Below are 24,159 nucleotides of genomic sequence, written 5' to 3'. Positions count from 1 at the left end.
CTTGCGTTTCTTTGCATCTGTACACGTGTAAAATATCTTCATCGTTACTGCAGCATACGTTTCTTCATCTGGATCCCAAGATGTCACTTATCTTTGATACTTTCTTTATGCCTTATAGAATATCTGCATTCTCTTGTCTCTGTATCTCTTCCATGTACATCAGCTTAGCTTCATGTGACGTCACCATTCTTCCCTTCCATTCATTGGTCCTGCTTCTACCGGGATTTAATTCAAATGGCCATCATACTATCTCGTATGCAGGTATGGCTTTCTCAATGGGAACCTTGCTTCCAGGATTCTCTTCGATATCAGTATTTTCACTGGTACAGCACGTGTCTCACACTTTGGTTCCCAACATATAGGCAATATGGGTGAAGTGGTTGAGGTGGGGGTACTTGACTCCTTCTCTACATCTGCCTACCATGCCTTCAACTGTATGTGGAAACTGATGGCATTTTACTATGTCTGTGGATGTACATGAGCCTCAAATAGTGCAGGACCCCCCCCATCATTGTGGTAATGATGTAGGAATCGCAGCCATGCTCAGGAATATATCACAGAAGGATCAGTTTCCCTTCACAGAACCAAGAGATCCCTTGAGCCCCTCTATCTAAATAATCCCTTCCAAATTAACTTTGTCAACTTTGCGACAGCCGCTAAAATCTACAAGAAAGCAGTGTGCTCCCACAAGGCCAATTTGTACAATACTAGGATCTCAAATGCTAACTCTGACTCCAAAGGACTGTTTTCCATCCTACGAGAACTAGAGAATCTGTCATCCCCAACACTCATGCCAGAATTGACAAAGAATGGTGTACTACCATTCCATGTAATGTTCTTTCATTGACAGACCTTTTTCGATGGTCTTTTAAAGAAAAAATTAATCGAAAAATATAGGGGCGAATGCATATAAGGGGTAGGGGTGGTCAGGAATACATAAAAACAATAGGGGAGGTTGGGGGGAACGCCACCAAAATAAAATAAATTCGTTTTTTGGAAAAAAAGTTTAAAACAAAAACATTGAAAAAACTTCTGTTGATGAAAGAACATAGAACCTACCATTCAAGATTCCCTCGCTAACAAAATTGTCTTACTTCATAACAAAATGAACGCCAAAAATATCCACCTTTCCTCCAAAGCCTCTACCCATGCCACCATCCCCTCATCTACGCTTGGTATCTCAACAGTCACTACTCCTTTCTCCTTCACCCAAGTTTTGGAAACATACATCCATGAGATCCTGGCCCTCAAACCCTCAAATTGCAAAGGTGACCCCTGTCCACCCTACATTGTAAATGTCACCTATCATCACAGACTTTGTGAATGCCTCTTTCAAGACTGGCATTACTCCCAACTGCATCAAAACTGTTTGAATCACCCCCCTCCTTAAAAAGCCTTCTCTTGATCCCTCTCCACCCACCAACAATCGCTGCATCACCACCGTCCCTGTTCTGATTGAAATCCTCGACCATATTGCTTATTCCCAAGTCCAACTCTTCTTAGAATCCAATCACCTTCTAGGCACTAGACAATCTGGTTTCCGACCTAATCACAGCACAGAAAATGCCTTGCTGGACCTTAAAATGCAACTGGACAGCATTGGGAATTCTGGGAATCTTGCTGTCCTTCTCCTCGTTGGCCTATCCGCTGCTTTTGACTTGGCCGACCACGATACTCTCTGCCAACACCTGGGATCTCACTTCTACTTCTACTCTGGCGCCATAGCCTGGGTGAAATCCTTCCTGGGAGATCACACCTCCAGGATCTGCATTGGGAACTCAGCGGCAGACTCCATCCCAGTGCCTCTGGTTGTCCCAAAAGGCTCCTGCCTTTTGCCCATAATCTACAACACCTATATCAATCCACTCTTCGATATCCTTTACGCTCTGGACATTACATACACCAACTTCACTGACAAAACTCAAATACTCATCCCCATTACTGGGAACCATGCTGAAGACACCATCATCAACAAGATCTACACCACCATCCGAAACTGGATGGCCACCCACAATCTGAATGATGATAAAACAGAACTACTTATTGTGGGATCCTCCCTTCGCCGCAGCAAGCTTGCCTCTGACTACTATTTCATCTCTAATGATGGTTCATCCCTTCAAGTTCACAGACAAGTTAAAACACTGGGGGTCTATCTGGATTCGGAACTCAACATGACCAAGCACGTTAATGCCCTGGCATTCTCAACAGCTTACACTGTGAAAATAATTTCCCTGAGTTGACGATTCCTGTCCCCCTCAAACTGTCTCACGCTGGCAAGAACTATTATGATCAGCAAACCTGACTAGTTTACCACTCTTCTCATGGGTACTTCTGCCACTAACCTGCCTAAACTGAAACTCCTCCAGAACAAGGCTCTTTACGCTGTTCTGGGTTTATGCTGCTCTGACCACATCTCGGCCTCCAGGTGCGAAGCTCACTGGCTCCCCATTAAAGCTCGCATTGAGTTCAAAACATTGACACTAGCACATCACTGCATCTACAAAGTTGCCCCCTTGTACTTAAACACGCAAATCTCCCTGAAACAAAATTCATGTGCCTTCCGTTCTGCTGAGAGCATATCCCTTGTCATTCTGAGATTCTAAAAGGCAAGAGCTGGAGGTGTAAGCTTTGCGGTTATTGCCCCCTCTCTCTGGAACTCGCTACCCCCAGGCATCAGAGATATAACGTCCTACACCATCTTCAAGAAGCTGGTGAAAACCTGGCTGTTCAATAAATAGGAATAATGACGCTGTCCACTCTCACCTGTTCTCCCCTTCCCTGTCCATACCTTCTGACTTTCACTGTGGTCAGAACTAGTTGTTCTGCATAAATGCTGTGATACCGTTGGGTTTGGGCGTTACACATTTTTTATAACTAAATAAGTAAATAAATAAATAAAGCAGTGCAAGGATGAGATAAGCCACTGTCTGTGGCACAGGTAGACCCACTGATCTGGCCTGAATTATGTCGTGATGCAGGTCCAGCTGCCTGAGAACCGAAACACCAGTCAGGTGAATGGTTTTGTTCCACTAGGTGTAATGGGGAAGCTCTGCATAGGTGGTGGTCTAAGTCACGTCGATGTGCCCGAGCACTATTATATTGAGTTTGGATGCTCCTGCAAAGCCGTGACCCCAGGATGTACCATTGGGCAGTCCATGGTAAATGAAACTGACTAAATGTGTCATACTGATGTAACTGTTTGAAGGTCAAAGTGTAATACTATATAGAAAACCTGAGTTTTCTGTGCTCTTGGCAAATATTTTGTAGTGGGGCTACTATGCTGCTGTTACGACCCATTTCTATACACAGCTTTGTGGCAGAAACCTTGCCTCTATCTTTGCTGAATGACTCCCTATTGGATTGTTTAGTATGAGCTCTGGGTTTCTACACACAGCATCATGCACTATCAGTGCAAGAGCTCTTTGCACGGTCTTCACCTGCGCATCTCTAGGTGTACTCCAAGTGCATTCCCTGATCAATGGTTCATTTATGCACAATGAGATTCATGTTGAGTCAATATATGAAAATAAAACAAACACTTAAAGATCTGTCTATGCCGGGTACCATGTTTTCCTTTTTCTTTGCAGGAGGGGTGCCTTTATGACTGACTTAAGTCTCAGTGTAATTTTGATATATAATCTATTGTGTATAATTATTTGTATTATTGTTAGTGCATTTCAAATGTTTCCACAAACAGACCCTATTGCATGGTGCACTCAACTCCTGTGACTTGTAGAGCAATCTCTCCCGGCTGCAGTGCCTGCAATGGCCAAATGAAACACTGCTGGCCAACAGCAATGCTATGCCCCTTTCCTCATCCCCTTCACTCCAAAATTGCACATCCAAAGTAACAAGGACGTTTTCTGACACAGAAACATATATTTGTCCGTGTCCTAATTTGTTGAAAAACCACTCGCAGCAGATGAAGGGACTGAGAGTCTGTGTGTACTGAAGTATTACTCAATGAATTTTGTAGTTACAAAAACGAATTAATCGAAAATGGATTCAAATATAAACATATGTCTCCGTGTGTGACCAGCTACAGTGCCACATTGCATGGCCAAAAAGCCCACCCTGTCCATGCACCACCAGCACAGCTGTTTGCACATCCTGATACAGGTTGAGGTATATATCACTCCCATATTCTATTGAACGATCACTAGTAGGACCTTTAGAAGATTGGCAATTGTCCTGCAGCAAATGTCTCACGAAATCATCTCAAACCAAAACCTTTGTGATGCCACTGATTAGCTCAGCCGTGTTAATGGTTTTATGAACTTCCTTCAAATGTCCCATCCATGCACCCACACAATGTCAATGAGATTTCTGTCCACAGACTCCGGAGGACGCCTGACCCAATGAAGGCATTGGCACTCCATGTATCCTGTAGCCAGGGAATATTTTTCATGATTGACCTGTATTTCTCTGTGTTTTTGGATGCTCTGAACATAAAACATTTTCCATGTTGGACCAGTTCCCCAGAGGCAATGTGTTTCTTGAGGAAGGCTGTGTCCATTATCCCTTCAAAGTTGACCATTGGGCCTTGGCAAAGCTTAAAGATGCCCTAGACATGCACTATCACTCGGTGTCTTGGCTGTGATTTGTGAGGCCGATGCACTCTCTTGTTAAATGCCAGTTGAACTGCTCTAGCTCAGTGGTTGTCTCGTTAATGTGTCTTAGAAGTCCTCACCTGTCTTCATCTACTGTTTTGCAAGCAACACCCACTTCTCCTTGTTTGCATCACAGATAATAAGTGACCGCTTAGAATGTAACAAGGCTATGCCATTGTTTTACTATACATAAACAAGGCATCCAAACACTGCACAAAAAGAAAGGCAGCCCCTTAGCTTGACATCTTAATAGAACCTGTTACGAAGCAGAATGGGGATCAATGAGACTCATAGACCACAATAGCAGTTTAAAGGGGATTCATTTGGGAAGTAACTACAGCAAAAGGGATTCAATGAAAGAAATAACAGGATGGCTTCTCTTTGTGTTGAAATACGTAACAAACAAATAGCAGAATTGTTCCGCCTATGGATGAAACAGATAAGCAAACAAGTGGGCAATAAAATAACAGGATGGTTTGTCAAGGGGAGCAAGAAATATGCTATAAATAACCTAAAAAGCCTCTTTTGCATTTAACCAGGCTCGTTTTTCCAAAAATCTAGAAACAATTTCCAAACAATATTTTCTCAAGAAACCGCAATACTGGGGGAGAGCTCATTTACAATCTTTGTAATGAATCTTACTTTTTGCATTGAAAAACAGTGTTACAGCACAGACACGAATACACTACCAATAACTATCAACTAGTAACAACATCATTAAAATGTGACTTTTTTTTTTAGAAATATTTATCAAACCTCCTGATGATCCACTTTAGTTACAGTGGGAAAACAGTGTCGAGGCTAGGCTACCATAATGAGGATACTAAATTAAAAAACAGAAGAACATTGCGAAAGAAAAAGCCTTTTTTGAACAAAATACCGGATCACATATAAGGGACAAAAGAGTCCAAAAGGATTTCTTAACAATCTTCAATCATTGACAAGAATACAGAAGGCGCTCAAACTGAAAGCAAGAAAGACAAAAGTCTTTCCAAGCACAACTTTGATTAACCACTTAAATGCAACTTTAAAATGGAATAACTACTTTGAAGAACTATCAAAATTGACTTTTTTAAAACTAAAACAAAGATCTTTCCAAGCAACTATCAAAATGCACCTTTGAAATTTAATAACTATTTTGGGGAAGTATCAAAATACACTTTTGAAAGGGAAAAAAAACCTTTTTGGACCATTGAACCTTTACTTTTGGTTATTTGATTTTTCAAGATAAACTTTCATTAAACCATTGTTTAAATACTCACCGAGTTTGTATGAGCTTTATTTACCATTTCAATAGTTGGCGCATTTTGGATCACCCACATAAGGAATAGCCTCGGTCCATCTGCATGGCATCCCACGGATAGTGAAAGTGACTCAAAGTATGAGGTGTTTTGAGTGTCCACATCAATCATTTCACCAAGACTGGTGGGTGTCCTTGTCCTACATGTCATGTGGGTGTCGTTATCTCCTCCTTTCTTTAAAAGGTCTGTACGGCCTTGCTTGAGGGGTCACACTTGGCTGCCATCCAAAGGTCAGTGACCACTGGAAGGAGGCGAGGGTCACCAACTGCAGTCCTTAAAACCTCTGAGTGGTCTTTGGGAGGTTGGCTGGGGTCTTGGAGGGAGGATTGTTAACTCTGGATCCATAATCGATGGACTAACCCCCAATCCTAACTCTGGCAGTCCCCCTTATGACATGCTCTTGTTGATGCTCCTCTCTTTCTTTTCCTTCACTACACATTCCTACCTTACTCTGATCTCCTGTCACCTTTCTGTTGCTTTGGCATGTGCTTGTACCTCCTCCCACCTCTGCTGCTCTGCCAGATCTTCGACATAGCAGGGAACCTTCCCTCTATGCCTTTCCTGCCCAGACTTCCCTTCTCTCCTCCTCTTCTAAAGTTTACTGTCAGCTCTATTGCCACTCCCTCCTTCTTTATACTCATTTCCCTCTTCCTGGATTGTCTCTGTCATTTCAGTTCCTTCTTTTCTACTTTAACCACCTCCCCCTGCTCCGGATGCACTTCTCCTGTCCACTCCCCGCCACTTGGTCTTCCACCACCTCTACCCCTTTACTTGCGCAACCTTCTGCTGCTACTGTCCTCCACTTTCTTCTCTTTTACGCGCCACCTTCCCTTTTTTCCCCCAACCTTATGATTTTTCTTCTTTCTTGCTTCCCGGGTGTCTGGATGATCTGATTGATGCAGAATGCATAAAACATACCCTCAACCTGTATTCAATTAAAAGAAAGTGTATAATTGAAGAAACTTGTACACATCACCTGTCTCTGCTATTTATACATGTACACTCCTTCACAAAATACCTTAATATTCCATCTTCTAGAAACAGAGTATGGGGCCTTAATATGTTCAAACTACTGTATCTGGACTCTATGGTAGTGCAAATCCAAAAATGGTACATATTAAGAACACTTTAGAGTTGTTTTCTATAAAGTGCGCATGTGGACTTTTCTCCTGTTATGTAATGCATTACGTCTTCATCAGGACAAATCAATCAGGGTCACACATTCTCTTTATGTATTATTGAAGAATGATAGTGATCATGGTGTCGGAAATGATTTGAAACAAAGACGAGTAAAATATTGTTATTTACTTGACTAAAAGAAATGAGAACAAACTCATGTAATTTCCAATAGTTAACCTGTAATTATATATTGGTTAAAGTACCCCATACTGTAGGTTAGAAGGATACTGAAAGTCAACAAAGAGCTCTGCAACCAAATAGAGGAGCGCGGCCAAAGGGCCTGATCAGTAATACCAAGGTTGTCCTGGAGATGATTGAGCAGGATGGCATGGTTGACCGTGTCAAAAGCAGAGGATAGATCAAGGGGAATGAGGACAGAAGAGAGATCAGCATCAAGATTTGAGAGCAAGTCTTCACAGGTGTTCAGGAGAGCAGTTTCTGTGCTTCTGGCAGCTATGAAGCTGGGTTGCACAAGAGAGTGCTTAAGGGAGAGGGGAAGTTCCAGTGATAAAGGAGTGTTTGCAGAAATCGGCCAAGACTGGAGCAAGGGTGTCAATGTGGTCCTTGATAGTTCTGGATGAGCAGGGGAGAACCTGCTTTGATGACACTTCCATAGATCAGACTTGTCTTGAAACATCATCAGGGGTGAACAGGGGAAAGGAGGAGAAAGGAGGAGGAGAGACGGCCTCAGACGGGCCAGGAATGGTAGAGGAGGAGTAAGAGGAGGTAGAGGAAGAGAGGGTGGACAGGATGTCCTGAGTTTTAGTAGTGAAATGAGAGGCCAATGTCGTGCAGAGGGCCTGGGAGGTAACAGGAGAGGTAGAGACTGCAGCAGGATTGGCCAGCTCTTTTCAGATTTTGAAAAGTTTGGCCGAGTTGCTAGATGCTGCATAGATGTAGGCTTCGGTGTATGCTCTCTTCTTAGAGAGGACAGGGAGTCTGTACTGCCTTTGGAGCAGGCAGCAGGCCAGTTTGCGCCCAAGGCCCTCCACTTCCTCACCGCCACCTTACACTCTGTCACCCTACACTTGTGTTTAAGGGCGGTGAGGTCGGTATTGTACTAAGAATTGCACTTGGATTTGGGCTTCAAGCGGATCCTCATGACAGGAGCAAGGACATCCAGATTGTTAGAGAGAGAGAGAGATGAAGGTTTGAGTGGGCTGTGTCAGGGTGTGTGTTAGCCAAAGGTGCAGGAGGAGGAGAGAAAGTAGTGACAAAAAGCCTCAACTGACACACGCTTCATGGTCGGATAACCGAGAAGGTAGGTGGCAGTGCTGGAGTTGGCTTGACCTGCGGAGAAGAGAGAGAAAGGTGGGATGAAAGGAGAAAGTGATCACTCCAAGAGAGAGGAGTGGTGAGAGGGTTAGAGAATAGAGAAGGGGAGGTCTGAGTAGATCAGAATATCCATGGTGTGCCCTGCAGAGTGAGTCGGACCAGAGGGAAGAATAGAGAGAGCAAGAGAATCACAGAGGTTGTGAAAGATTCCTGAAGAAGGGCTAGTAACATACAGGTGGATGTTCAAGTCTCTGAGGAGCAGAAGTTGGGAGGTAAAGGCAAGGAAGAGAGTTAAGCCCACTCAGAGGGGACGAGGGCTACCTGGCCAAGCGGCCTGTAGATAGTGCCCACAGTGAGAGGGCAGGAGAGATGGAGAGCCTGCTGTCCAAGGCATTCAAATGAGTATTGCTAAAATGGAATGATAGAAGCACTTTGGGAAAATCAAGGCTACACCCCCACCGGGACGGCTGGTTCTGGGTTTGGAGAACGTCTTGTAGCCATCAGGAAGGAGAGTGTCGAAACACGTGACACAGCTGGCCGTGGACCAAGTCTCGGTGAGACTGAGTACATCCAAATGAAGCTCTTCCAGGAGATGGCAGATGAGTGTTTGACAGCTGAACAAGAGTTGAGAGTAGCGATGTGGAGCAGGTTGCCACATTTGAAGGACTTGCGTGGAGGGGTACAGGCCTGAGGTACACCCTGCGGAAGTGTTGGAGGAGCCCGAGGATGGGCAGAGGAGGCAGGGTAGTCAGAGAGAGAGAAGAGAGTGCCAGAGGGGTGGCAGAGGAGGCAACAGGGTGGCCAGAGAAGCATCAGGGGGTGCCAAAGAGGTGGCATAAATATCAATTTATGGATAGAACCATGAAACACAAAGGAGCTCATTATAATCAATTTAGTAATTTGGCAGCAGAGAGCCGTTACGTGTTGACATACACTTAGGCGGCTCCCCCCAGTCAAATTCTTATCATTTGTATGGCGGAGTGCAAATGTGCAAGGAAAAAGTCAGCATACCCAGGTTTATGCTCCCTTTTGCCCTGCACTTTTGCACTCCACTATGCAAAGTCAGTAAACTCTGCCTCACATGCTAGGCAGCATTTAGTTTTAATTGTACACCCTGCCAGAAATGTGAGCATGTCAGGCAGCATATACAATGGATCCCTAAGGTGTCCACCTGCTTTATGCTAGTGCATAAATCTGACAGACCCCACAGGGATCTCCAACATTTGTGCCGGCATGAAATTCCATGGCGATGCAAATGCTGGAGCATTTGCATGGCAGAGCAGAAGAGAGGCGGCAGAAACGCAAATTGCGTTTGGCTCCTCCTCTTCGCCATACAAATTAATAGAAATGAGCCGCAGAGTGAATGCAAGGTGTTAAAGCCTTACCGTTTACTTTACGGTTCATAGAAACATGAGCTCCAAAATGTGAAGGCAGTGCTCTAGCAGGGATCCCGTTTCTGTGCTAGCTTTAGTCAAACAAAAGGTGAAGCAAACCACACTTCAAATTGCTGCTGGTCCCTTTATTTTCAAAGAGATATTGTGCCAAACGAATATCATGTTGCTAATGCATCAGCAAACAATGAATATATTCTAAAGATGTCCACCCTTTCTTCAGTGCAAATGTACTGCACTCTTGTTTGTGCATGGTCATGGGAAATGTTATGTGATTTCAACGAAATCATTTACAAGGGTGGGTTATAACGAAACTATAATAACAAAAAAACATCCATTTTTTTATTTCTTTTAATTTGCCCCCCCCCTCCCAGACTCCTGTTTTCCGATGCTTCTAACCCTACACCAAGCCCCTCGCCACCGGTTTTAACCCCTTATCCCACCCCCCATTTATTAGAAAAAAGAAAATTCATTGTTTTTTTCGTTATTATAATTTCGTTATAACCTACCTCTCTGTAAATGTTCTTGTTATAATCACTGGATAACGCTGCCATCATCTCATTAATAAGTTACAGAAGTATTAATCCTTATTGTGCATGGACCCTTTCACATGCAGTTCACTGTACACCTACTTTTGGACTTAAGCAACCAACATGGAAAGCTGCCTGTTGGAACAAACCCCCAATATGCCATCAGTGAGGATATGTTAGTACTGCCCACTTTGGTAATTATCCACATGAGAGCACTTGCCATACCAGCGGCAATGAAGGCCCTCATGGGCTATACCCTCAGGCTTTCTGGTTGTGTGGGTAACTACTTCGAAGATGAACCAGTTCGCAGAAGATGTTGGTGGGTCAAAGGGACAACATCCCGCCCCTCTCAAAGTCAACTGCATCCACTGGAAGTAGAAGGAGGGTGCCTTTCACCTGCCCCAGACTTGCCAGACAAGTGGCAAGTCAGACATTGCATGGGTGTCCAGTAACCATTTACCTGGACTCCAATACAAGCCCAGTCCGAATGGGAAGTTAACTTCTCCCTGACTGTCCTCATTCAGGCATGTCCGGCCAAAGGCCCCTGGAGGACAACTGTACTAGGAAGTGGAGCTGAGCTCGAACCCCCACCAGCCTCCAGGCTTAGGCTCAGCAGGCTCACAGTGTATTTTGTGTGTCTCGGGGGTCCCTCTTTAGACTAGGACAGCAGCTGTATTTGCAGACCCCGGAGAGTGGGAAATGGTCTCTACAGCATAAGTCTTCCATGTCATGACCCCCTTCAGCAGTGGGTCGCCAGGAATCAAATTTAGGAGGGGCACAGAGGGGGCCAAAGACAAAAGTAGGGGGGCACCTATGAAAGGTAATGTGTGACGTCACAAGTCCTCCTGCAGAGAGGCTTTTGTGCACACCAACTGTACCTCTCCTCCCATCAGAATGCAGGCACGGAACAATTCTGTGACCAATGGCCCATCATTAGCACCTTCATGGACTACATTCTGATGGAAGGAGCTGCAAGCTGCTCGATCACTGCTTGCTTTGAGACAAAAGGAGTATTGCCGTGTGATCTGCAGACATTTGCCTCAGTGAGTGTCACAAATAACACCACGAACAGAGAACACAGTCACTGCTCGCCTTAGGTAGGGGGGCACAAGGAGGGCACAGGGTTTCAGAGGGGGGGCACTGCCTCCCCAGCCCCCTCCCTAGTGATGCCACTGCCCTTCAGCAAGCAAGGTTTACATCTCAGAACGGTTTCTCAGGTTATACATTCCACCATATACGTGTCCCTATTCTTCCTCTCGTGCAAGAAAAGGATACACTGTCCCATCTGGACTTGTAACCATGGGAGCAAAGTCCTTAAGAGGTTTGGGTGTTCAATAATCATTCTAATGGAAACCATTTTGTTCACTAGCAAAGGCTTTCTGGAGATTCAGCCTCATTGTGAGTGTGTCTGTTAAGTTGTTGTAATTCTGTTACCACCAATTTAGTATTCAGTGAATAATGAAGTTCACACACGCGCACATCGGGTTTCTCATTCATCAGAAACTCATCAGTCGCTTTAAGAGTTTGTGCTGCGGTGCAGATCACATGGCCTTTTGCCTTCAGTGTCTGGGTTCCTATTTCTGCCCCTCAGACACTCCTGTGGTGGTCCTCCAGCCCAGTGGAACAGGCACTTCAAGTAGGAAAGAAAGGGACAGCCTTCTCGCCTGGTTCCCTTCCCCTTTTCCAGTCCGCTCCAGGGAGTCCCAACTCCATGCCATGCTGTTCGGTTCTGAGCTGCATGCACCGACTTCCTGGACCTTCTCCTGTCGTTCCCGATGTTCCCCTCTGCCTCTGGGCTGGACTCCATTTATACACCTGCAGCCCCTTAATAGGCTGCTGGTGTGGATAACCAATCAGCCCTGCCTGACCACAAGTAAAGGGACATGCCTGACCTTTACTGCTCTTAACACAAATTATATTATAAGGCATTTGTAATGCGCCTATACATAAGTGTTTCAAGGTGCGATGAGGCAAGGAAGGGGGAACTGAGGGAGGACAGAGACAACGATCTTACTAGGCCAAGTGACATTGAGATCGCGCAAGTGCAGGGGAGAGGAGAGGGGAAAAGTGCCAGGGGAAGGGGAGGGGTCAGTGCTGTACATGGGATCAAAACAATAACAAGAAGTGGGGCCAGCAGGTGACAGGTGCAAGGGTAAGTGCAGACAGAAGGTGTCCAAAGGTGCAGGTAGAGGGGACTGTAGGGTCACAGATACAGACCCAAGTGCAAGTGTTGCCAGGAGATAGAGACAGTGCATGTGTGCAATTGGGCGGGTAGGGTCCTGGGCCCGAAATCAGAGGGTTGCCACGTGACCAGTGCAGTATCAGACAGGAAATCGAAGGGGCGAAGAAGAGAGAAGGCAGAAGCAAAGAATGGGTCTTGAGGTGCTTCTGGAACCGGAGATGGTTCGCCTCGAGTTTCAGAGAGGCAGGAAGGCTGTTCCAGAGGGAAGCCCCAGCCGAAAAAAGAGATCTACCACCAACTCGTTGCTTGGAGAAGCGACTGACCCTGAGGGAGCTGGAGGTGGAGGAGAATCTTCCTCGATCCAGTAACAGAGTGGTAAAAGAGCATAGCCTTCATTGCTCTTAGTTGCCTCTTCTTCGTCCCAGTACTATCAAATGTCAATGGTGGAGAAATGAGGGGAGCTAGCTCATAACAGCCTAGAAATGTTGGGGAAGGCATGGGTTGGTTGTCATCAGAGAAAGGGGGATACCATGTCTTGCCCAAGGGCATCCCACCCCCAGTCCCCAAGGACCATCCACCCAGGTGATCCTCCCTTTCTTCTCCCCCCAGGGTCAAGATCCAATAGCGATGGCCGTTCCCTGGCCACCTGTGCAGAGGATCCAAGGGGTCAGGGAGTGAGAATACCCTCAGGTTTCTCACAACACGTTACCAAAAATTTCAATGATGCAAGATGAGAATTCTGTTCTTTTTAAACCATTTCTTAGAAACCCAATGAGCATTGCCCCTTACTTTAGACATGTATTTTTGGCATTGAGAACCAGCACTTTATGTTTGACCATCTTTATCATTCTTGCATCCTTACCAGCTCTTTTTGCAACCATCGTAACTCCTTATGTTTTGTTCAATAAACTCTTCAATCATATTCTTTCTGTTTGCATCTCAATTCTGGTAGCACAGTGAGGAGCTGGTAATGCCCGGTGGCCTCGCCACATCAGTTAACAGAGCAAATTTGTGAACTGTCAACGGATGGAGTAGCAGTTGCAAATGTAGCCATTTCAATGTGTCTTTTAGAGGAAACCCAACACATGAGACACTCATGTCATAAACCACTGTCCTAGTGATACAACCAGGGTTGAGTATCTCTAATCACTTTTGTCTGCCGGAAAAAGGCTTGGAACGTTGCATCAAAATACAATTCATAAACCTACAAGAAGCACGTTTACAAATGTTAAGTTACCATGGGCAGAACCCTCTGTTGACATGGACAAATGAAGTGGGTAAGAAGGAGATTTGGACAAAATAAAATTGGAGCAAAAGTTAATTTAATCCATTGTGATTATACAGGCAAATAAGGGTGCAAAACTCCAAAGAGGGGCACATGGCTATCACAATATATTTATTTATTTGTACATTTGTAGAGTGCGCGAAGCCCAGAGGCATCTAGGCGCTGAGACTTAAGAGGATGGTTACATTTTTTTGAAACTTCGAGTGAATACATTTGCACAGTAGGAACAAAAGTAAATTACACATTCAGCGTTTACAGGCTGATTTGGTAGCAAGGATAACAGATGCGATGACTAAGGCTGAGTATGCCTAGGGTTTGTCATGGTGGTGGCAGAGACATCACTGTGGGTGCTGCTAGCTGAGAGGCAAGGGGGCTGTTGAGTAAGGGCAGATCTGAAAAATAAAGTTTTCAGGTTTTTTCTAAATGACCAGAAGGAGGTATCATTTCTTAGTTGTGAAGGGAGGGCGTTCCACAATTTTGCTGCTATCACCCGAAAGCTAGAGCCTCCTGGTTTCTGCCTTCTATATCTGGGTGTGATAAGCATGTTGGTGTAAAATGAAGGAGTGGGTCTGTTAGATTGAGTTTTGCTGACCAGGTTGTTAAAGTAAGCTGGCACGTCATTCGAGATACATTTGTGTGTGAGCATAAGTAGTTTAAATTTGATCCTGTCATGGACTGGGAGCCAGTGGATGTTTCGCCTGATAGATGAAATGGGTTTGTGGAGAGGAATTTTCAAAGCCTCTCTGATGGCATTATTTTGTACAGTTTGCAGTTTTTTGATATTTCTAATACTGGTTCCAGCAAATAGAGAGTTACAATAGTCAATCCTGGAGAGTATCAGAGCTCTGGCCAGCGTGATGGAATTGTCTGTAGAAAGGAATGGTCTGCTACCTCTTATCAATTTAGTCGTGTAGGCAGCAGAGGAGACTATGGCATTGACCTGTCTATTTAAGGTGAGGGATAAGTCAATGTAGACTCCAAGAATTTTTATTTAGTTGGCGACCATGATAGTATTGCTGTTGATATTAAATGATTTGTACTCTTGTGGGAGATTGCTAAACTTAGATTTATTACCTATTAGGATTAACTCGGTCTTGTCGTCATTAAAACACAATTTGTTGAGGACCATCCAAGCCTGGATTGCCTGATAGATTTCTTTCAGAATTTTGGAGTTTGTGTTATGACAGCCAGAGATCGCTATGAGTATTTGAGTATCATCGGCATAATTTGTATACGTGGTACCCATTTTGTCTAATTTATCGAATAGCAGCTTTGTAAATGCATTGTAGAGGGTAGGTCACACAGGTTATCCGTGCAGGGGGGCTCCTGAGGTATCTGAGAAGACCCTCGTAGTCCAATTGGAAAGAAAGGATTTGATTCATTTAATGGCTTCAGGAGAAAAGTGGGCCGCTGTTTCAAGGTGTTGGCACAGAATATCGTGATTAACCAGGTCAAACGCTGCGGATAGGTCTAGTAGGAGAAGGATGCAGAGTTCCCCTTTATCTTTCTATTGGTCTAATTGTGTTTTCAAGTCTAGAAGGGCAGTTTCAGTTCCATTGCCTGGCCTGAATCCTGATTGTCTTAGGCTCAAAAGGTTATTGCATTCCAGGAATTTTTGGATCTGCAGATAAGCTGTGCGATCAATGATGTTTAATAAAAATGGAAAAGTGGTGCTGGGACGGAAGTTACTGGGAATGCTAGGGTCTAATGTGGGTTTTTTCAGCAGTGGTAGAACCAAGGCTTCTTTTAGATCTTTTGGTACTGTATTGGTGGCAAACAAGCTATTGATAAGGTTGGTAATGAAGGGTGCTAATTCAGTCGCGCATTCTTTTATCAAGGTTGCAGGGCAGATGTCGCCTTTGCCTCTAGATGGTTTCAGGCCTTTAAAAATATTGATGGTGTCTGACATAGACAGTGGGGTGAAGTTAAATTTGTTAGCCTTGGAGAAATCCATTGCGGGAGGTGTAGATGGGAGGGTGGAGTGAAGGTTAAGTTTGGATTTTTTTAATACTATTTTTTGCTGAAGTTCATCTTTGATAGAATGGTCTGAGGTAGGTGCAGGTGATTCCAGTTCACGGAGAATGGTAAATAATTATATAGTATTAGATTGGGTGTTCAAAATTATTTGGTTGTACTCTTCACTCTTAGCTTTAATAATTTCCTTTTTATAATTATTGGCTAGGGTCTGGAAGAGAATTTTGTTCTCAGGTGTTGGAGATTTGAGCCAGTTCTTTTCTGCCAACCCTTTGGTTGCACGCATGATATGGAGCTAAGGGGTGAACCAACGGTTGATATGTTCCATAGGTTTGGCTTTTTTGTTTTGTAAGGGGGCTACTTTTTCAATAGCAGTAAGCATGATTTTATTGTTTTGACTGACCAGAGCCAATGGGTCGTTGTCAGAATACGTCAAGTCCAATAAAGGTGTTAAGGGTGGTAACATGTTATCACGGTTGATATTTTTCATGCTTCTGGATGGAGCCTTAAGTGCTATTAGGGGATGTTTCACAGTTTTAGTGATGCTAGTAGTCGTGGAGATTATGGTGATTATGATCTGACCAAGGTGTAGGAGTGTTAGAGAGAATTGCAGTGGCGCAGTTAGTGTCTGCTATCCAGTCTAGTGTGCGAGCCCATTCTTTGTGTGAAACCTATAGCTTTCATGGAGTTGTCCAGAGGGCCTGCATGTGCATCCTGTGGGTCGTTCAAGCCTAGATTGAAGTTGCCCAGTATGATAAGTTTAGAATGGGGTTTCATATTATGCCAAAAGATAGATGATTTCATCTTCAAATGTGGAGGTAGCACCTGGGGGCCTATAGACGATATATAGTGTGAGAGTGCAGGTATGTGTGAGGGAGATTTTTAGTGTGATGACTTCTCCTGCAGAGAGGGGAGGTTCGGTAGAGGTTCTTATGTTCAGGGCTTTCTTTGCTAGTAAGGCTACTCCACCACCTTTTGTTGTTATTCTATCCTTCCTGTAGTAACCCTCTGGAATAGCTAGGGAAAGTTGAGGGCCAGAGGCTGAGTGGAGCCACGTTTCTGTGACTGCTAAGAGGTCTATGTCATTTGTTTCGATGACATCTGCAATGTCCAGGGTATGGGCAGTGATGGGTCTAACATTGATTAGCGCGCCTTTTAGTTGTCGGGTCTCATTGGCATTGGCTGGGGTCTTGGTGAGCGGATAAGCATTAGTGGGGTCTTTAGGGTTGTTGATTGACATGTTTGACTTTGGATGAGTTGGGAGGGGAGTGGTGGCTCCTTTAATGGGTTGAAGATTGTCCTTAAGATGGCAAATTAACATTGCGGCTGGGGAGTTATGAGTCTTGGGCTTTTGATCATTGTGGATGAAGGGGAGTTGTGTCTTAGTGAGCAGTTGGGAATGGCTTAGGTAGGAGAGCGAGGATAGTCTACATTGTCTGGTGAGTCCAACATTGAGACATAATAGCTGTGATGGTGTGGTAGTTTCTGAGTCATGATACAAGGGTTTCTGTGCGGAGAGGGCAGAAGTTGAGTGGATTGTGGAGGCAAAGGGATGTTTCTGTGTGGTACGTGCAGATAGTCGGTATAATCTCGTAGGTTGGTCTGGTGGAAGTGTGATGAGGGTGTGGGCATCGAGGTAATGGTATGGACTTGCTAAATCCCGGGTGGGGACTGAATTATTAGGTAAGGAGGAGATGGTTGGGAAAGGTGCAGTTGTGTTGAGGAAGGGAGTGGGACATGGGATAGGATGGTGACGGGCACACCGTAAATGGGCTAGGCCCTTTCTTAGTTGGATGTAAGCGCCTGCAGTGCAATGCTGATCCTCTATGGTTGAGATATCCATGAGAGGGCTGGCAAGTTTAGGTTTCTCAGATGATAGTTAGAGTGGGCTAGTAATTGCAATACTGGGACCATTTGCACCAGTGTGAGCAGTGGCACTAGAGGTCGCTGCTGCACAATGGCGCAATTCAGATAAGGTAGAAGGTAGGCTAAACAGTTATATAGATGTGACCAAGTTCAGATAAGAAGGTCTAGCATGTTAAAGGGTGGCTATATGTGTTGGCGCTGTGAACGTACAATATTCAAGGAGTGCTACAATATTGTGGGAGCAATTAGATACCGGATCCAAAGGTGCAACAACAATCATAGACTGAAACAGTAAGGCACTTGCAGCTAGGTGCGGGATCAAAAGGTGCAACAACAATTATAGACTGAAATAGTAAGGCATTTGCAACTAGATGTGGGATCAAAAAGGTGCAGCAACAATCAAATATTGATACAGTGAGGCACTGGTAACTAGGTGCATAAACAGTGGGTGTAGCATTAGGTTACACAATTTAGTAATTGTCTAGCTGAGTAAGGACAAATTGCAAAAATATGGGTACGTACATATTCAGCAGCAATGTGAAGGCATAGTTCAGGGATCGGTGGGATGCAAATACAGTGAGTGTAGCAGAGCGTATAGCGAAGGGGCACAGGGGGATATGCAATGCTGGGCAGGGACAGCTCGATAGGCTAATGGAGCTGTAATCAGTTTGCTGTTATGAGCCGACTGTGATTAAATAATGAGCAGTTGAGAATAAGGATATATAAGGTGCGGCGGTGTACATATCGCAAGTGAAATTTCAAATAAAGTACAATTGTCTACATTTAGAATTGTATAGATAGAATTGTGAACATTAGCCTGCGTCGCGTCCGGACAGAATCGTGAATGTTAGCATGTCCGCACTTAGATAGAACTGGTAAATATTAGCATGTGCACACTTAGATAGAATTGTGAATATTAGCATGTCCACACTTAGATAGAATTGTGAACATTAGCCTGCGTCGCGTCTGGACAGAATTGTGAATGTTAGCATGTCCGCACTTAGATAGAACTGGTAAATATTAGCATGTGCACACTTAGATAGAATTCTGAATATTAGCATGTCCATACTTAGATAGAATTGTGAACATTAGCCTGCGTCGCATCTAGATGGAACTGTGAATATTAGCATGCCAACACTTAGATAGAATTGTGAACATTAGCCTGCGTCGCATCTAGATAGGATTTTGACTGAAGGATAGCATGCCCGCGCCTAGATGAAACTTGAATGTTAGCATGTGCCACACTCAGAACTGTGAACACCAGCCTGCATCACATCTAGATAAGGCTGTGAATGTTAGCATGCCCACACCTAGTTAGAACTCTGAACATTGGCCTGCGCCGCACCTAGATAGGATTGTGAAGGCCAACAAGTGCCACACTTAGACAATACTGTGAATGTTAGCATGCAAAAGGTCAGATAACCCACTAACCAATATAACCTCAAACTCTGCATACTTATCTCACTCAAAAAACTCACACAACCATCTCTCGCACCACAAGCCGCACGCACTTCACAACACTGCAACAACACATAAGCCGGAGCAACAGCACACGCGGACCGACACCGATCCAATACCCGCACCAAAGCTCAGCACCCGGTGTATGCCGAGTTGAAGCTGCCAACAGAACACCACTCCTCTCACTATCCTACTCCTTCTTCACCTTACTAACCCATCCCCCCTTATCGTTTGCAGATGCACCAGAGTGCCTGGGGACCAATTCCGTTGGTGACGGTGCGCGGTACAAATACCTTTAACATTTAACATTCAACATTTACATTTATAGCAGATTGCTCCGGCCGCAGGGCCGTGAGGGAGGAGGCGAGGCTCAGATACCAAGGGCCCGTGTCGTGAGTTACCGTGGCACGTATGGCTGGGGCTTGGCAGATTACAGGAATTAGCTTGTGGGGAGCGAAACCTTTGTTGTGAGCACCAGGCTTCAGGAAGGAGCGACGGTGTACTTACATTGTTAGTTAGGGAATTGTGTCGGAGACTGCGGTCATGCTTGAAGTTGATAGTGAAGATTCGCAGAGTGGGTGGCCCACGGCCTCTAAGGCTCTGACAGGCACAGACAGACTTGTGCCTTATGTAGGGTGCCTTTGGTAGGAGTGCCGGCTGGCGATTTCCGGCAGTGCTAGGCACAGGATGTAGCAGCGGTTCACCAATGAGCTGCGAGTCTCTTAGAAACCGTTGCTAGGCAACCCATAAACAATGATGTATGTGGCCAGTTTAGCCAGCTTCACGTGTGGAAGCACGGTTTCCGATGAAAATTAGCAGAGATAAAGGTTGTTTGCTAGCTCTGGGGGAACGAAGAGGTCTTTCTGGCAATGGGACCAGGGTATTAGCTAAATTGCACTCTCAAACCTGCTTACCCAGAAGGCAGCGGTCTCAATGGTGCTGGAGGCTGCACTTCTCCTGAAGCGCGACGGCAATAGTGCGGGATGGGATCCTGCCCACCCAATGAGGAAGGATCAGCAAAGGTAAGTGGCACATACAGGCTTGTGCCTTATGTAGGGTGCCTTGAGTAGGAGTGCCGGCTGGCGTGTTCCGGCGGTGCAAGGCACAGGATGTCGCAGCGGTTCACCAATGAGCTGCGAGCCTCTTAGAAACAGTTTCTAGGCAACCCATAAACAATGATGTATGCAGCCATTTTAATTAGCTCCATGTGTGGAAGCACGGTTTCCGATGAAAAGTAGCAGAGATAAAAGCTGTTTGCCAGCTCTGGGGGAACGAAGGGGTCTTTCTGGCAGTGGGAGCGGGGTAGTAGCGAAATTGCACGCTCAAACCTGCTTACCCGGATGGCAGCGGTCTCGATGGTGCTGGAGGCCGCACTTCTCCTGAAGCGCGATGGGGATGGTGCGGGATGGGCTCCTGCCCACCCGACGAGGAAGGGTCAGCAAAGGAGAATTACTACACTGTCTTAACAAAATCAACACAAGGCCCTTATTCAGAATTCTCCCTTAGAGTTGGGGTTAGAATCAATTACCTGGTGTGGCTTGGCATGAGTGTGTTTGTGAAAGAAGACACTTCTTATATTGCGCCACTCGCCCTGAGGCCTTTGGTCGAGTGACGCAATATAAGAACCGTATAGATATAGATAGATAGAAGAGCCCAAATGGAGCCGAGTCAAGCCTCGCCTCATCCTCTGTTACCTTTGCAGACTAAATTAAAATGAACCTGCCATTCAGGGACAGTTAATAGAACTGCATGCATTCATCTACTTGCATAGAGTTGTTTGTTCTTTGTTTATCTGTTGTACATTGGTGCAAAACTAAAGATGCAATGGGAGCATGAGTGTTCTGAAACTTGCAACATTGTAAACTGCATTCTGAAAACCTGGCTTCCATACTTGACCAATCTATACAATCCTGGACACAGCACTCTGCTTAAATGCATCATATGTCCTTAGACTGCCTCATCTGGGATTGTGATTCTGTTAAATGTACTCTTGCACATTTAATGCACCCGGTGCCATTGCGATCTTTGTTATTTCTTAATCTCGTCTATTTAAAATGAGATTTTTATAATATTGCTTTTAATGCTGTTCATTACGTAGTTTTAGCCATTGTCACTTGTTAATCTTTCAGTGCTTGGAATCATTAGCAACTTTTCCTCGAGTGCGAGTTAAAACCGAGTTTTCTAGCTCTGCACGCACTTACTTATCTCGGGACTTCATTTCCCAGCAATCTCGTAATCCTCACCTGTGCTCTTATTTAGTCATCGGGGGCGTATGCACCTTGCGCGAACTGCCCGGTTAGTTACGGTATTTAAGGCTGCTCTGTACCCCCGGATCGTGTTTGCACATAATGCACCCAGTGCCATTGTGATCTTTGTTATTTCTTAATCTTGTCTATTTAAAATTTGATTTTTATAATATTGCTTTTAATTCTGTTCATTACGCATTTTTAGTCATTGTCACTTGTTAATCTTTCAGTGCTTGGAATAATTAGCAACTTTTCCTCGAGTGTGATTTAAAACCGAGTTTTCTATTTCTGCACACACTTACGTAACTCAGGACTTCATTTCCCAGCAATCTGCCATTATGGCAGAGACAAGTCGTCATCGGTCAACATCTTGAGATGGTGAAGGAATTTCTTCTATTTTCGTTAGCTATCAATGTGTTCTTATTCAATGGATCATACTATAGACAGAAGGTGGGCATCGCCTGGGAGCCAGTTACGCTCCAGTGCTGGCTAATATATTCATGCACCAATTTGAACAGGAATATGCATTGATCAACCTTACATTTCAGCCTCACATTCGCCTCTGAAGGCGTTATATAGATGATGTCATTATGGTGTGGTCAGGGACAGAAATAGAGCTCATTCAATGTGTTACATATCTAAATTCAAACAATTGGGGTACTGCCTTTACCCACATGCTAATCACATCCAGCATAGATTTATTAGCTCTTACAATCACAATTACTCCAACAGACTTCATGACACAAACGTTCAGAAAACTATCATCAGTTAATTCATTACTGCATGCTACCAGCTGCCACAAAAAGCAGTGATGAAGAACATACCTAAAGGCAAGTAGATAAGAGCTCAACGCAATTGTAGTCAGGGATGTGATTATGAGGCTGAATGTAGCAACATTAGACACAGATTCTTGGCAAAAGGTTATCCGCCTCACCATTGGACAAAGCACAACATGAGGTGAACTTGTTAGAGAGGACGTCTTTACTTACTCCAAAATCAAAAGATCAGGCTATGAGTCCCAGATCAACCAGATTCATTACCAGGTACAATTCAGACAGCCAGTATATGTTCCATGTTCTCCCAAAAAACTGGCATCTCCTTAGACTGGACAAAGATCTATTGCAACACCTCGATACCAAACCACGCCTAATATACAGCAAAGAGCCTACATTGAGCCTTGTATGTTAAATGTCTGCTTCTATTTTGACTATTACTTCGATGTGAATTATAGAGTGTTTATATTTATGACATCTATACATACCCATGTGGGATGCAACACACTATGATGCAAATTATTAACATTTGAATCCTGGACTTATAGTCTACTTACATATGTTTCCTTAACACATGCCAGGGGAACATCAGAGCCAAGTTTTGAAAATGTTTACCCCTAACAATGGGTAATTTACATAGAGAAAATATATGCGTAAGGTTACTGGTCAGATACATGACCCTCTCCCTACGCAACATCACAGACTCATGTAGAGCAAATGATTAATGATTTTAGCATAGCACTAGCTTAGTATTGAGAGGCACGGTAATATTTCAAGAGCCGTTCGTTTCAATGTGAACACCTCATTCGGTTCTCGGTATTCATTCATTTGGAGTTTCGGAAATTAGCCCAAACCAAGATGGCAGCCGAAGCCTGACTCGGCGGCCGGGCCGCAATTACTTGCAGATTACTCAGAGGAGTTTAAAATGAACAGTGTCACAGGGCGGTCACCCCGGACAATTCAAACACGCTGAGCAGCTAGGGATGACAGGTAAGTGCAACGCTTTATGGATTCTGATTCGACCCGTCGTTGTACATTACTGCCATTACTATAGCAGTCCACGACACTAAACTATACTTCTACTTACAACCCCCCCACCCTTTCCTTCCACTTGCAACTTTTCATGCCTTGGATCAAGTTGATCGGCACACTTGCGGGCTAGAAGATATATGCCAGACAGGTATGTCCAAATTAGAGGCTGCGCCAATAGCTAACCCTAAATAAAATCAGTGAGTTTCATTGAATTCAGTCTATTGTTCTTTTTGTTTTCTGATTTCAGTATACTATGTTACCCTTAAACGAAGGGGCCATATAGAATCCAGCTGAGGTAGGTGGCCATGAGCAATAGTCATGCCGCACCTGCCTAAATCATACTCATACAAGTTCACTTCACTTTTTTGAAAAGCACTCCTTTGCAACCAATCACCCAAATTCTCACAGGGTTTTACTGTACATTGCATGAATACACATGCTGAAAGATGTACTTGGCTCTGGTGTCACCTTCATGGTGTTGGTTAACATGGTAAAAGTCCTTGCTAATTGGCTTTAGAGATCACGGGGAAATGAATTTGAATCAGCCCCTATGGTGGAGTGCCACCCACAATTTTGGTTGCGTTCAGTAAAATAGACCATAATGTTTATTTGAAATTAGATCAAAGACTATTTGTATTCTTATCATGTGCCATTTGTTCTCTTTTTCCCATATTATGGAATGTTGGTGCAAGCGGGGGTTGTGTGAGTTTTTGAGTGAGTTAAGTATGCGGAAAGCTTGAGATTTTTTGGTTAGTGGGTTATATGATTTGCAACTAATCTTTGCAGTATGCCTTAATGCCTTGATTTCGGAAATCCTTCGTAGAGGGGAGAGGCCCTGCTCCCACAGTAAGCTCTGTTTTGGCATAAAATAGACAGGTGTGTATGCCACACCTAGGTTTGAGTGCCCCGCAAAGTCGTGAAGAGGTCTGGACTTCACAATAGACTGCGTCTCACCATACAGCATGCAAAGACTGAGGCTATCCCCAGATACGAGAGTCTTGTACAGTGGAGAAAGGTCCGGGCTCCACAGTAGGGGGGCCTCAGCATACCACGGACA

Source organism: Ambystoma mexicanum, chromosome 2q (genome assembly GCF_040938575.1).
Source record: "Ambystoma mexicanum isolate Mex_15411 chromosome 2q, UKY_AmexF1_1, whole genome shotgun sequence".
Lineage (NCBI taxonomy): Eukaryota > Metazoa > Chordata > Amphibia > Caudata > Ambystomatidae > Ambystoma > Ambystoma mexicanum.
This window is presented reverse-complemented; position numbering follows the sequence as displayed.